This window comes from Doryrhamphus excisus, linkage group LG12, assembly GCF_037039965.1.
Source record: "Doryrhamphus excisus strain RoL-2023G ecotype Guam linkage group LG12, RoL_Dexc_Guam_v1.1, whole genome shotgun sequence".
Lineage (NCBI taxonomy): Eukaryota > Metazoa > Chordata > Actinopteri > Syngnathiformes > Syngnathidae > Doryrhamphus > Doryrhamphus excisus.
In genome coordinates, this window is record NC_136368.1 from 12,107,877 (window position 1) to 12,123,486 (window position 15,610).

Genomic DNA, 15,610 nt, shown 5'->3' on the forward strand with positions numbered 1-15,610 from the left:
TTGTTAATTCATTCCACAGGGCATAAAAATATCTTGTGGACCTATTATACTCATTCTTCGACCCTTTTTATTGAGTTGTGGACTCCTATAGAGCAGCTACACACAATAACTCCTACAGAAAACCTTTTAGATTTTGCAGAATCTGCACCTATTCTAGTTGTATTTCCTTAGATTTGTGTTTCCGCCAAAACCGTCTGTTTTCATTTATTCCACCCACTCTGCTGTGATTGGTCACTTGCCCAAAGTGCTTTCTATACTCTGAACGAATCCCACTGGCTACTGGCTGGAGACCCCTGACTTACTCAGAGTGGTAACAGAGCTCAAGAGCAGCAACCTTGCCTACACCGGTTACACTTTGTCAGGGGCACCGTTGCTGCGGTGGAGCTCAGAAGCTAGACGTGAGTGTGCCGCATGGACGCACAGAGTGTCCGAAATGAATGCACTCTTTCCTGGCAAGAGCGCGCTGCTTCTGGCTCCATCAACAGTTTAGTGGATATGTCCCGTGTGAAATGCCGTTGACAGATTAAAATTGTTTTCTCTTGCTGGGAATCACCAAATACAATAACTTCTGCCTGAGCTTGGGCTGGGGAAGCAGAGCCATGTCAATATAAGAAAGTCCATCCCTCTGTGACATCACAAAGAGGCAGTTTTACCACGTATTTTGAAACCGAGCGTTTTGAGCCATCTCAAACTTCTCTCAAGGCTCACTTCCAAGTGCGAAAACCTCATTATCTGAAACTTTGGCATCATTTAACACGAGAATACAACATTCAAACTACATTTATAGGCCAGAAAAGTGGAAAAAGCAAAATGGGTTTTGATGCATCTGACCCTCTGCTCAGTAGAGCTGCTGCTGTGAAAATAATTCATGTTTGCATTTTAAATTTGTTTTTATAAATTTTCATCATGACAGGTGAGAGTCTGCCTTACCTGTCTGTCTTGACCGCACGTCACTGGTGTGAGCATGTGTGCAAAGGCAGGTTGAGTAGTTATCACCATTAGCTAAAGACGACACTAACAATATGAAACTTCTCTGTGTTGATGAAAGCACATTGCTTCTCAATTATCATGTATCAATTAGACATGATCATCACATGTTCATTTTCAGGTAGGAGTCTGCTAAGATTCCAGTGTTTCAGACTTTGCCTTTCCTGTAAATCGATCTTGTTTACTTCACTAGAAACACTTTGACGTAATCCCCTATTACAGGTATTCACAGTATTCACCTTGATTCATCCCTCTGAAAGCTTTAGGGTGGTAATAAAATGGAATCCCATCAATTTGTAAGGAAATAATATATGGAACATCCATTTTTTACAACCGTACTTGTATACATATTTATTTGTATTAAGGCTGCATCCTGAGTTTTTGTATGGATACATCCCCAAAGTTTCATTTTTAAGAAATAAAATTTGCAGTTATGTGAGCCTTCAGTCATTTCAGTCACAAAGCAGTCACAGCACTGCCCAACAAAAGATAAGCAGCAGTTGTTTGATGTGTTTGTGTGCAATAATAATATGAAACTTAATATAAGCCAACTTTATCTAATAATGATCACTAAGGAAAAGTTTATAGACACTGTTCATCAAGTTAAAAGACATACTGGAACCTTCAGCACCACGTATTATACTGACAGTATGTGTATATTTTAACCCGAATATATTATTCTGACCTGTATAAATTAATTCAAAATTGCTCACCTGATTCTTCTAAAAACCATCAAATATGAAGTTTGTATAATCATTCCATCCTGAAAAATGAACCATTCAAATAAATCATTAAGGGTCCAAAAGGAATACAAGTCAAGCCCACGATGAGCATATAAACTCCTGACTGGATACTGGATAACAGTCAGTCTGATATGAATCTATTATACTCCCAATGTACCTATCTATCTCCAGGGACAGACGTGGACAACGTGGAAGAACCCCAGCAGAGAAGACCGGGAATGTTTGTTAGACTTCAGGGGGATTACTTCAGTATTTTGTAGTGAGGATTTGAAATGGAGTTGTTCATTATTTATCACAATTAATTAGTTTCAGACCTTCATTTATCCATTTTCTGCTCACGAGGGTCGCGTGGGGTGCTGGAGCCTATCTCAGCTGTCTTCGGGAGACTGAAATATTTAATTGTAAATATTACTTACCTTATAATGTTGAATAACACATTATTGTCTGTCTAACCAGTATATAATTAATTTAATCCCAGTAAATCCTATAAGGCATAAAAGTAAATAACACAAAAGTATGTTCCGTTGGGAATGTTGATTGACTTTGCACAGACTATAAAATCCATTTCAGGGGCTTTTCAATTGATATCGATTCCCAGTGTGGCACTGTTGTAAGTTTCTTTTAATGAAATGATCCATAAATGTCACATTGTGTACAGGGTAAATCTGTCATTGTTGGACAAAACGCTCAAATGTTGGATTGACTATAGATTATGTGAAGAACACATGACATAGGGATATGAGAGTGACGGAAGAGCTTAAAAACACCCCAGCCTCATGATATGACACTTCCACATCATGGAGAGCAAGAATATAACATTATGAACATAACATGTATACATGGGTCTGAAAAGTTACAAATGTAGGATCGGGTCATTTTAACATATACATTTGAACAAACAATTCAATAAGAATATATGCAATATGAACTAATTACATGAAATTACAATGAAAATGAAAAGACAACAACCCAAAAAAATTGTCTTGGAGTCGTTTGAGCTCAACAAGTTGACACAAGTTCTCATTTTTTAGGAATTTGTTGCACTGAAATGTGTAGCGATTTTGTTTCAGGCATAAAGAGGTTCATCTGCTGCATTTCATTAACCAGTTATTTACTATTTTTTATTTTTATCAAAAGTAAAATTAAACACTTCTTAAGGGTCACCCCCTATTCATTCATTTTCTACCACTTTTCCTCACAAGGGTCGAGGGGGTGCTGGAGCCTATCCCAGCTGTCTTCGGGCGAGCGACGGGGTACACCCTGGACTGGTCGCCAGCCAATCACAGGGCACATATAGACAAACAACCATTCACCCTCACATTCATACCTATGGACAATTTGGAGTCACCAATTAACCTAGCATGTTTTTGGAATGTGGGAGGAAACCGGAGTACCCGGATAAAACCCACGCATGCACAGGGAAAGCATGCAAACTCCACACAGAGATGACCAAGGGTGGAATCCAACTCCGGTCTCCTAGCTGTGAGGCCTGCGCACTAACCACTCGGCTACCCTCTATTTAAACAAATAAATAAATATACGTATCTCTGACATGTATGTTGCATTGTTTGTTTGCTCATAAACTGGACTGCCAGGTTAAGTGAGTGCGTTTTTTGCAACTGTTATGCAAATTAATTTTGTGATTGCACTTTGTGGTTGAATAAAGCCTATTATTATTTCAGAAATATGCATAAAAAGATACATATGTTTTGCATTTTCAAACATAAAAATGGCTCAATTGACATTCAGAAGACACATTAAAAAAACTGTGATTTAATGTAGTATTCTACACTGGTCACTAGGTGTCAGTAATGTTACTGCAAGTTTCAATCAGACACACAAATGCTAGACTTGATTGCAAGAATAACACTTTTATTGCTGAATTGAGCTCATGAAAATCCCTAATAAAAACATGGGCTACTGTTTGCTTCGGTAACCCACGGCAACTGAGAACTCAACTCAGAACTCTTTTATTTATATCTTAAATTGCTTATTTATTCATAGTATGTCTACTATATTGGGTAATACAGGTGTAAAGGTGACTGTAGGTGTGCCATTTAATTTGTAGAAGTCTCTAATATATATTTTTTTAACAATACACAATACATATCCTCACAAGGTACCTTAATAACAGGTTGCACAGACATTTCCGCAAAGACAGTTATTTTCTACATGGGAGTCTAGGTGGTCCAATTTACTGTACCTGTGTGCTCACTTAAAAAATGAACGTAAGAATGGACCACAGCAAGACCCTCAATATGAAAAACCGGACCTCCAAAGTAGGAATGAGTGACAACTCGACTAAATGGCATGAAAAGGCAACGAGGGAGAGACATCGAAAGATAACAAGAGTGAGGGAGACAGAAAGAGGTAATTTGATCCGATAATGCTTGTCCGTTTGTGTGAACTCTTCTCCCATCATCTATCAATCTTGCAGTGAGATGTTGCTTACACAAAGAGCTTGTCTAGAGATTGACTCATGATCGTAATTATAAGAGTGGGAAAAACCAAAACAGAAAGAGAAGAAACCGGGAGGTGAAACAATACAAACCATGTCATTAAGCCTGTGCAGTGTAACTCATCTTAGCTTTTAACAAAGACCTTTTTCCAATTTGCACGCATCCGCATGAGCACATGACCTCCACTTTGGCTCGGCGTGTTTGACGGAGACAGTGATCTTTATGAGTTCATTCAGGAGGAGGTGATGCTTCAGCTCATTGCCATGGACCACCCATCAAGGATGCGAGAGCATCAAGGATTCAACATACCCTTTAGGCAAAATGTGTATATGTTTACTTTGCAAAAAGATCTGATTTGATCTGTCTAAAATGCAAGAGTGTTGCTTTTTTTGCTTCTTTTATGAAGATATGTGTTGAGCACTGAGTCAGATGGATTGTGGTGGAGATAAAGCCAAGTTTTGCAGTTAAATTTAAAAAAACAGTTCAGATTGTGAGGCAGTTTACAGGGAAGACTTTGCTACAGGACTCATGGAACAACCCACTGAGTCTCATCCTGTCCTGGTGGATAAAGGTGAAGATGACTCCACAGTGTACCCCCATTTGTACCCCAATTTCTCACTGCTTTTTCCATGAACAACCCCAGCAATGCTGTATGTACACAAATGTTTCAGTATCGCCCACTCCAATTTACGCAACAGTTTCCCGCCCCCCCTCCGTCATTTCTTTGTTATCTGTGGTTGTGAAAACATGGCTGGTGGGGGGCTGCTATCTATGACAGCTGCTTTGGCTCAGGTCACATCTTCTTTGGCTCCTTAGAACAATAAACGTGGCTGTCTGTACGACAGAAGTCATGCAGCTTGTTATCAGGAAGCTAAAAGCGTGTCTGTGCTCGGTGAGCATGTGTTCAGTATTAAAAACAAACACAAAACATTTTAGAGCATAATTTTAGAGCCAAACACCAGTTTGGATATCAGCCACGAGTGGAAATGTTCTTCGGCGCTATCGAAATTAAGTAAAAGTGTTGACGTGAAGATCTTTGCAAGCCCAACTTGATTGTGTTGTTCGGATGGCTGACCACAAGATGGCGGCATTAGCACAGAATGTTGACCCCCACGCCTTCTAATTAAGATGAAGTACCGTAATGTAACGGTTTGTAGACTTTGCATAGGGAATAATCCTTGTTTTTTTATCGTCAGAGTCAGATATAAGATATGAATACATGTTTTTTTATTGTGGTTGTAGTTTGCATTCCTCTAAATTAGTACTGTCTCTCTCTGTAGTATTATTTAGCATTTAGTATATAGTATTATTCTTTTTATGTGTGTATGTGTCATGTGTATACAGTATATATGGGATAAATAGCTATAGAAACATCTTCAACTTAAAATGTCAAAGAGACAAATAGATGAAAAGATCAATCGATCAAGGGTGTCCAAAGAGCAGACCGAGGGCCATTTGCGGCCACGGCAGTTTTTTAGTGACCCATGTGTCACGCCCTGTGTGGGTTCCCAAGTGACAGTTTGGGTTTGAGTTTCCTGTCTGGGCTTTGGTTTCCGTTTTGCACGCTCTTATTTTGTATCTGACTTCCTGTTTTGCCTCGTCTGCCTCCGTTGTCATAGTCACCCATACCTGTCCCTAATTTCAGTGTCTATTTAGTTCAGGTGTGTGCTTCTCCCTGTGTGGGATCATTATAGTTTGTCCTTCTGCTATCTGAGTTGCCGTTTTCCTGCTGCTGCAATTATTACAAAACTAAATATTTTTACCTGCATTCGGTCCTGCTCTCTGCATCCTGGGGTCGCACCGCAACACAGACATGCCAAACCGTGACACTATGGAACATTCTGAAAATAATAAGAAAAAACCCAGCAAAAATTGAAAAATCTTACAAGTATGAAGTGATAACATTAAAACCAAAAAATATATATTTAAGGAGATTTTTTTATTTTTATTTTATGAGAATAATGTAACATTATCAGGTAAAATACTGTCATTTTAGTACAATAGACTTGAAATATTAAGGAAAATGTTTTTATTTTTTTCAAAGTCCTAATATTATGAAAAAATAATAAGTATAGGTGTAACTCAGAAAAATATTATGGCAATAAAGTCATAATTACGAGTTGAAATTGTTGGAATTTTTTTTAATTCAGCAGAAATGGAAATAACAGCGGAAATTTTACAAAGATGAAGTAAAATAAAAAGTTGTGTTTTAAAGAGAAAAAAAATAGCAATTAGAAAAAATAAATTATTAATATTATGAGGAAAAATTATGTCATTTTAGCAGCATAAAGTGTTGCAGTGTTAAAATGTTATGGGAATAAGGTCATAAGATTATGAGAAGAACATTTACAAAGATTTTTTTAAAGAGGAAAGTTTAAATATTTGGAAAATAAAATTTCATGGTACAGGGAAGTTGTAGCCAACACCTTTCCTGACACAGAGCAAATCTGTCTAGCATGTAAGGGCATTTAGATCAACAATACTATCTGCCCCAATGGCTGGACGGGACAAAAAAAAAAAAATAATAATAATAATAATTGGAAAATTAAAACAACAAGTTCATACCAATAATACGCTTTTTCGTCTCCACCACTAAGCTGAGATGCAGTTTTTCTTGAATGATGTATATCTTATCTACATGTTTACAAAATATTAAAGTGGCCCTTGCATTGTTTCATTTTTCAGTATGTGGCCCTCTGTGGAAAAAGTTTGGACACCCCTGCTATAGCCATATACATAAACACTCTAGCTTCATCAAAAATCCATTTTCTTTTTCCATTTTGCTTTGCCAAATACTGGACCAAAATGCTTTCATTACAATTCATCAGTGCAAAAGCATAAAACAAAACGTTTAGCACAGAAAAATTTTTCGTGCCTCAGGCATTTGTTCTCTCTACATTAAAAATACAAAACACTGTGATCATTCAAAGTCCGTTCTCACCACTTCAGTATTTTCTTTCCAGGCAAAGACAGTCGAATTGATTGCAAGCGTACTGACGTCTCTGCATGGGGATTACAACGCTGACACCATGCATTACAATACAAAAACAACTTAGTGGCTGTTCTAAAAACACGCATGTTTAACTAGCCAACTAAACGTCGCTCCTGTCTGCAGTATCGTGTCTGTGTTACTGTGTACTTGAATGTGTTCTGTGGATTGTCAGAAGCGAGGAAATACAGTATTAAATGTCAAATTTATGAAAATGAAATTGCTAACCACTAATTGCATCTGTCACGTTCTCAGTTTTATTCATCGTTTCAAACCCAGGTGATGAAGAAATACAGAGAGAGAAAGTTTGTGAAGTTTCCTCTTTTTTTTAAACCAACACAGACCTCAGTCTCGCTGACTGATTGTTCCACTGTTAGACCTGTCATTTGTGTTCAAACACAGACACACACTTATGACAGTCTGATGCACGCTCTGTCTGTCTTCTGCACGCGTACAAACACAAACACACACCTAGATTATACGGTATATGTTCGAAGTTCTATTCTCTGTGACGCTTCTGCTTTGCTCATTTGCAATGGTCATGGTTCTCCAAGAAACATGAACTTTGCTTGAACTCCCTTCTCAGGGATGCACACAGAACAAGGGTGTCACTGGTTTATGAACACAATGTCACTTGGTTTATGTGCTGTAGAAGAATGGTGTATATAAAGGCCAGGAGTCCATAAGTTCAAATTCAGTGGTTCGGCAACAATGATGTTCATCTTAAACAGTTCATGAAAGTTTACAGCGTTCTGCTGTTGATCCACCGGATGCGATTAGGCTGAAGTAGTGTTCCGCAACACAGAGCTGTGTTTGTCAAAAAAATGGCCCTGCAGCCGTAGGGGGGACCACTAGGGTGGCCGGCCACTGCTATACCACTGCTGGTTTAGTAAGTAACAAACATCAAGTAGCTACCCGTAATGACAGAAACATTACGAGAGCTGTCAAGAAAAACTGTTCGTGTCATCAGAATTTTTCTCTCTGGTCTATTTATTATATGTCTTTGATATTTAACCCAAATGTTTTCTGGGTGCATAGGGTAGTGTTGAAGACAGCACCACAATTCCACACGTATTGGAGCTTAATTCTCCCTCTAATCCTTGTTTTTTTAACATTATCTGATTTTTTTTCATGAGCCAAAAAGGGAACCCTACTGTTTTACAGGTTATCATGGTTGTTTTGTTTGTTTTTTTAACAGGATGATTCATTGTTTTGGACTTTTTCTGTTTACTAACAAGCACAATAAACTAAAACAAACCAAAACAAATAAAAATAAGAGTCACAAATACCGTATGACCTAAACTGTCGACATAGCACCTGCCATCAACCTGTGAAAACTTAGCTCGAACTTGTCTTTCCCCGCAGGATAATTGGATTTCAATTGAACCAAATACATCTTTTTGTAAGTACTAGTGGGACAACTCTAGTGTTTTCATTTATGATCAAATTAGATGTTCAGATGGTTCTTGTTTCACATAGCAGAGTATGTGGTGTTTTTAATGGCTACAGCAAGATATGTTAAAACATATCTTTCCAGCCCAAAATGACAAAGTATGATGTTAACCTGACTGATTAAAACATTTTATATCTCCAGACACATCAGTTCAAGTGACACTACCAGCTTTCCCACATTTGAATAATGTAATGGAAGGGGAACATTTGCATGAGTCAGTCAGACTCCTTCTAGAGGAAATTAGGCCCCAAAGAGACCATCCAAGATAAGTAAAAAAAAGAAAAACTAACTAAACACAGAAAATATATTCTTACCTCAAGCTAGTATAGGGTAAATTTAAGAAGTTAAGAATTGAATTTGTTACACAGAGCAACAGACATATACAATAATACTGGTAGTATATATGACTTGGGCCAAGTCCCTTTGATAGACGCTACAGATCCATCGGTCCATGTCCATGTAAAACACGTCTTATGTTACTGAACAGTATGTCTATTTCCTTGGGAAAACATCAATTTAAATGTTTTTTTTACATTATAGCAGTTATTCTGCATGTGTCCCTACATCACCAAATTTGAGAAAAATATTCCATTTGGCTCCCTTGTTTGTTCCACATAGAAAAGGTGCTCAAACAGTTTTGAAGTTCTAGAAAACCTCTTTCCTCACGCATATAAACCGCCTCGGATCCATCCCTAGCTAGACTGGCCACCTCCTCTTCCCAGAGGACAGCTGTGTAAAAGGTGAAGGTGAAAGGTGAAGAGATGGCCTCCAAATGGCAATATGAATCAGGAGCAAGTAAAAGAAAAAGTCCAAACAAGAGGAAGCTTGTGCATCACATGAACATGTTTTTTGAACATTTTTGGGCACCATGTCTTCTAGCCTGCTATTCATGAAACGAAAAAAGAGGGTAATTCTATCCCGATGTGGACTGGCAATTACATATCATATATTGAATACTCAATATGTAGTGAGATACCTTTGTTTGAAAGGAGTGGTTCATTGGTCAGTTGGTGGTCCCATTTACACTCTATCAATCTATGCTATCAATAGATGTTTTGGGGTATTTGCACGGTGGAAAAATGTCGCCATCTCTTGGTGAAATGAATTCATAACAATCATATGAGATTAGATGAAATAAAATAATAATTCCTTTGGACCCATTCCATGGAGAAATTGAACGCATTAAAGCAGCAAAGCACTGTAGGAATACAGAACCTATGTATCAAATGTAAAAATAAGAACACAAAAATATTTTAACATAGAAACATCAAATCAAATTAGAAATTATTATTAAAATATTTTAAAATGGTTAAAAGTTGGAGTCATATTTGCATTAATTGTAATTTTTGTGAGGCTAGTATTTATATTTACAACAGTATTAACTTGTCGCATCAAGGACTCTGCATGGCGGCTCTTCACAATACATGAGCCATTTAATGGCATCTTCTTAAAGGTAGTTTGATCCTGTGTTGGAAACACACATTCACTATCTCGGACAGAGAATACAAAATTAACTGATGCATATAGTTGGTGACAGAGTCCTTAAAATCCTTGTTTCCTGTTTGTAAGACTCAAAATACTATTCCATGATGATTGACTGCACCCCAGATGCAAGTCATAAAGAACAGATGTCAGTCGTACTGCACAGTATGGCGCTGAAACCCAAGCCAGGCGTTAAAGAATACTTCTTGGGGTATCTGGTAATTGAGGAAGCTACTGGCCTGAACATATCAAATGTCATACAAGACAAACTGGAAGAGCTTCAGATTCCCTTTGACAATTGCAGAGGACAGGCCTATATGACAATGGGTTAAACATGAAAGGGAAGAAGCAAGGTGTATAAGCAAGACCGCTCAACACAAGCCCAAGATCCCTGTTTGAACTTTGTGGTGCACATACCATGTGTGTTGCCATAGCAGATTCAGCAAAGTCCTCAAAGGATACTGTCGGTCATTTTGGCTATCCGCAGAAGCTGTCATGATGGGGCATCTTGACTTAAGCATTTCAACGTGACACTGAAGTCCTAAAGTGATGTTCGATTGGAGAGCAGACGTCTGAGTGTTGCAGCTGTCAGAAATCAAGCAAAATAAATCTGGGATGCTCTCCGTGAAGCTAGGCAAACTGTTAACGATCTAGCAGCTGAAGTAGAAGCCTTGACTTTGGCAGAATTGGTGGCTTCCCCTCTGCTCAGTGGTTTGGCATTCTGACCTCCATAAAGCAGGTGAACAAGCTGCTTCAACAAGTTCAGCGTAACTTGTCATTGTGTCAATGTCATTGAAAATGCAAAATCCTCACTTTCTGAGTGCAGACAGAGTGCATTTGCTGATGTTCAGTCAACTGTGAGGTTCTTAACATAGAGCCAGAACTAAGGGAGGTGAGATTGATGATTTGTAAAGGGCAATTTGCCTACGAGGCTGTCGATGAACCTATGAATGATGCTCTGAAGAAGCTTAAGGTAATGGAACAGAGTCTTATCCACTACTCTACTACTCGCTGTAGTATGCTGGAGCCTATCCCAACTGACTTCGGGCAAGAGACGGGGTCACCCTGGACTGGTCGCCAGCCAATCACAGGGAACATACAGTGCATCCGGAAAGTATTCACAGCGCTTCACTTTTTCTACATTTTGTCATGTTACAGCCTCATTCCAAACTGAATTAAATTAATCTCTTACCTCAAAATTCTACACAAAATACTCCATTATGACAATGTGAAAAAAGTTTTTTTTGACATGTTTTGAATTTATTAAAAATAGAAAACAAAAAAATCACATTTACATAAGTATTCACAGCCTTTGCTTAATACTTTGTTGATCCACCTTTGGCAGCAATTAAAGCCTCAAGTCTTTTTGAATATGATCCCACAAGTTTAGCACACCTATCTTTAGGCAGTTTTGCCCATTCTTCTTTGCAATAAGTCTCAAGCTCCATCAGGTTGGATGGGAGACGTCTGTGCACAGCCATTTTCAGATCTCTCCAGAGATGTTCGATCGGATTCAAGTCTGGACTCTGGCTGGGCCACTCCAGGACATTCACGGAGTGGTTCTGAAGCCAATCTTTTGAGATCTTGGCTGTGTGCTAATGTCTACTGTCTATATGGTCAAGGTACATGACCAGTCTACTGAGGTCAAGAGCGCTCTGGAGCAGGTTTTCATCCAGGATATCTCTATATATTGCTGCATTCATTTTCCTTCTATCCTGACTAGTCTGCCAGTTCCTGCTGCTGAAAAACATCCCCACAGCATGATGCTGCCACCACCATGCTTCACTGTAGGGATGGTATTGGCCTGGTGATGAGCAGTGCCTGGTTTCCTCCATGGCGCCTGGCATTCACACCAAAGAGTTCAATCTTTGTCTCATCAGACCAGAGAATTTTGTTTCTCATGGTCTGAGAGTCATTCAGGTGCTTTTTGGCAAATTCCAGATGGGCTGCCATGTTCCTTTTACTAAGGAGTGGCTTTCGTCTGGCCACTCTACCATACAGGCCTGATTGGTGGATTGCTGCAGAGATGGTTGTCCTTCTGGAAGGCTCTCCTCTCTCCACAGAGGAACGCTGGAGCTCTGACAGAGTGACCATCGGGGCCTTGGTCACCTCCCTGACTAAGGCCCTTCTTCCCCGATCACTCAGTTTAGAAGGCCGGCCAGCTCTAGGAAGAGTCCTGGTGGTTCCAAACGTCTTCCATTTACGAATAATGGAGGCCACTGTGCTCATTGGGACCTTCAAAGCAGCAGAAATGTTTCTGTATCCTTCCCCAGATTTGTGCCTCAAGACAATCCTGTCTCGCAGGTCTACAGACAGTTCTTTTGACTTCATGCTTGGTGTTTGTGCTCTGACATGCACAGTCAACTGTGGGACCTTATATAGACAGTTATTATATTTCCAAATCATGTCCAATCAACTGAATTTACTGCAGGTGGACTCCAATTAAGCTGTAGAAAGATCTCAAGGATGATCAGTGGAAAAAAGATGCACCTGAGCTCAATTTTGAGCTTCATGGCAAAGGCTGTGAATACTTATGTAAATGTGATTTTTTTGTTTTCTATTTTTAATAAATTCAAAACATGTCAAAAAAACCTTTTTTCACATTGTCATAATTTGTGTAGAATTTTGAGGTAAGAGATTAATTTAATTCAGTTTGGAATGAGGCTGTAACATGACAAAATGTAGAAAAAGTGAAGCGCTGTGAATACTTTCCGGATGCACTGTATAGACAAACAACCATTCACACTCACATTCATACCTACGGACAATTTGGAGTCACCAATTAACCAGTCCAGGGTGTACCCCGCCTCTCGCCTGAAGACAGCTGGGATAGGCTCCAGCACACCCCGCGACCCTTGTGAGGATAAGCGGTAGAAAATGAATGAATGAATGTTTTTGGAATGTGTGAGGAAACCGGAATAAACCCACGTATGCATGCAAACTCCACACAGCGATGCCCAAGCGCAGAATCTAACCTAGCTGTGTGGCCTGCACTAACCACTCACCCACCGTGCGGCCCCCTGTAAATATTAAATTGTCAAATAAACAAAAATTGGCAATGAGCCTGCTTTGCTGACAAGGAATTGCAATAATTGGACCCAACAATCTCTTTGGTAAAGCCACTAAATGGGGTCTTATAAATGCATCAGAGAGAACATTTAAATGCTTGTCTGATATTCTGTAGTGAATGTGTGTCTATAGTCGTAATTGTATCTGAACAGAGAGTTGTGTACAGTGATTTACAACGTTGGTAACTCTGTGGGGCAACATGTTTTGATTTCCCCCTCTGCAGGGGGGAAATCTTTTTATTTGTGGTTCCTGAATCTTTACTCTAAGCTGCTTATAAAACACTGGGATGAGTGATCTCATATGGTCTTCATCAAAAGGGAAGCCTGTTTTGTTATACTTCATAGTTATTTAAATCAAAAGATGAAAGACAAACAGAGGTTGTAAGTGCTCGAAACTTCAGCTGGCACTATAGTCTTTGGACTGAAAGGGCTAAGGAAGGAAGTCAAACTTCAATTGTCAAACAATCTTGCAAGCTGTTTTCCAAGTACAACTTAAAAAAATAAAATGTCAGATGAATCATTACTTTACACATCAGTTATTTTAACAGTTCTTCTATCTTATGGTCACTGAGGTCTCCAAGAAAATAATCAAAGAGCACCGTGACAAAAACATAATTACACTTTAGAATAGTGTCCACAACATTATGCATTCAAAAGATGGACATTATGTGTCAGTAGTGTTACAGCAATGTTCAGTGAGACACACAAGCACCAGACTTAATCGCCAGCCACTGAGTGCAGGCTTATAATCCCTAATAAAAATACAGGCTACTGTTGCGGCTGTAATCCATGCCGAACTAAAACTCTGAACCCCTGAAATCACTTCCTATCCAACCCTCACTCACCTCCCCAACGAAAGACAGGGTACCCTGGACTGGTCGCCAGCCATTCACAGGGCACATATAGACAAACAACCATTCATATTCACATTCATAACTATGGACAATTTGGAGACCTAGAGACCTGGGACCATTTAACCTAGCATGTTTTCGGAATGTTGGACATACCCAAGGGTGGAATTGAACTCAGGTCTCCTAGCTGTGAGGCCTGCGTGCTAGTCGCTTCCCTGTGTGCAGCCACCAAAGACTTATTATAAGTAATAATTTGAGTGTGAAATGATTTTTGGTTCAGAACATGTTCTGTATTATTCAGTATTGAAGCACCTCCTGACACTTTGTTGTACATTTTCAATGTAAGATTTCCAGCTCATGTAATCAGTTGTCATGACAAATTCATCGACAGTCATCCCTAGCAATGTCTGCTATACTGCTTTTCCTTTTGCTTGAGTTTCTTTTTTGCTTTTCTTAAATAACATTAAGTCGCCTTTGTTAAGTTTAATGATGCTCGTCTTTACCAAGCCCTTTTTATGTGTTCAGTTTCACTTGTTTCCTGTCACGAGCGGGCTTCACCCCCTCGTGACAGCTCTCTTAGTTTCCTTCTTTGCCTCTGTTCCGTTTTCCATGCCCTTATTTTGGTAACCACTTCCTTTGTTGTTCCCTTCCGTTTTCTTGCTCCTGCTCTTCTCACACACCTGCTTCTAATTTCATTATCCCATTTTAGTTCAGGTGCGTGCTCTTTCTGTCGTGGCTTCATTGCGAATTGTCTTTGGTTTGTAGTGGCTGTTGTGTTTTCCTGCTGCTGCCATTATTGCATTAAACAACCTTTTATTTGCACTTTTGGTCCTGCTCTCTGCATCCTGGGGTCGCGTGATCGTGACAGTTTCCATTAATTCATGTACGTTCTCCCCTGAACAAAATGCGTCTGTGTCACCTCCAACTAATATTGAACTTTTAAGCCTTTTGAGGCTTTACTGACATCATTTATATCTAAAACTACCTACTTTGGTCCCAGTATTGATCCCTGGGGTACACCACCAACTAAAGCCAAATATGGTGATATGTGTATATATCAACAAATTGCTTTTTACCAATTGAAAACGACCCCCGGTGGTGTATTGTTCAAATTACTTTAGATCAGGGGTGGGCAAATACTTTCACTTGTGGGCCGCATTGAGGAAACAAAATTGTCCGGGGGGGCCAGAACATATATATATATATATATATATATATTTAACTCACACACTATTTAATACTTATAATTTTCCTTGAATTTTTTTTTGTCTAATTTTATCTGTAAGTGTTATATACTATCAGCTGTATGTTTTCATGTCCCTTTTTTTCAGGAGCACTTTAAACATCACACCACATCTAACTACGTCATTTAATTTGACAGTTTTGTTGTTTTTTTTTTACTAAATAAGACTTGCAAGTCATGTTGCCAGTTTGTATGTTAAAAGTTGAAATACTTAGAAAGCAACTGGCGGGCCGGATTCAAACGCTTGGTGGGCCGCATGTGGCCCCCGGGCCGTAGTTTGCCCACCCCTGCTTTAGATATTACTTTACCTTTGTCGCATCCATAAATACACTATG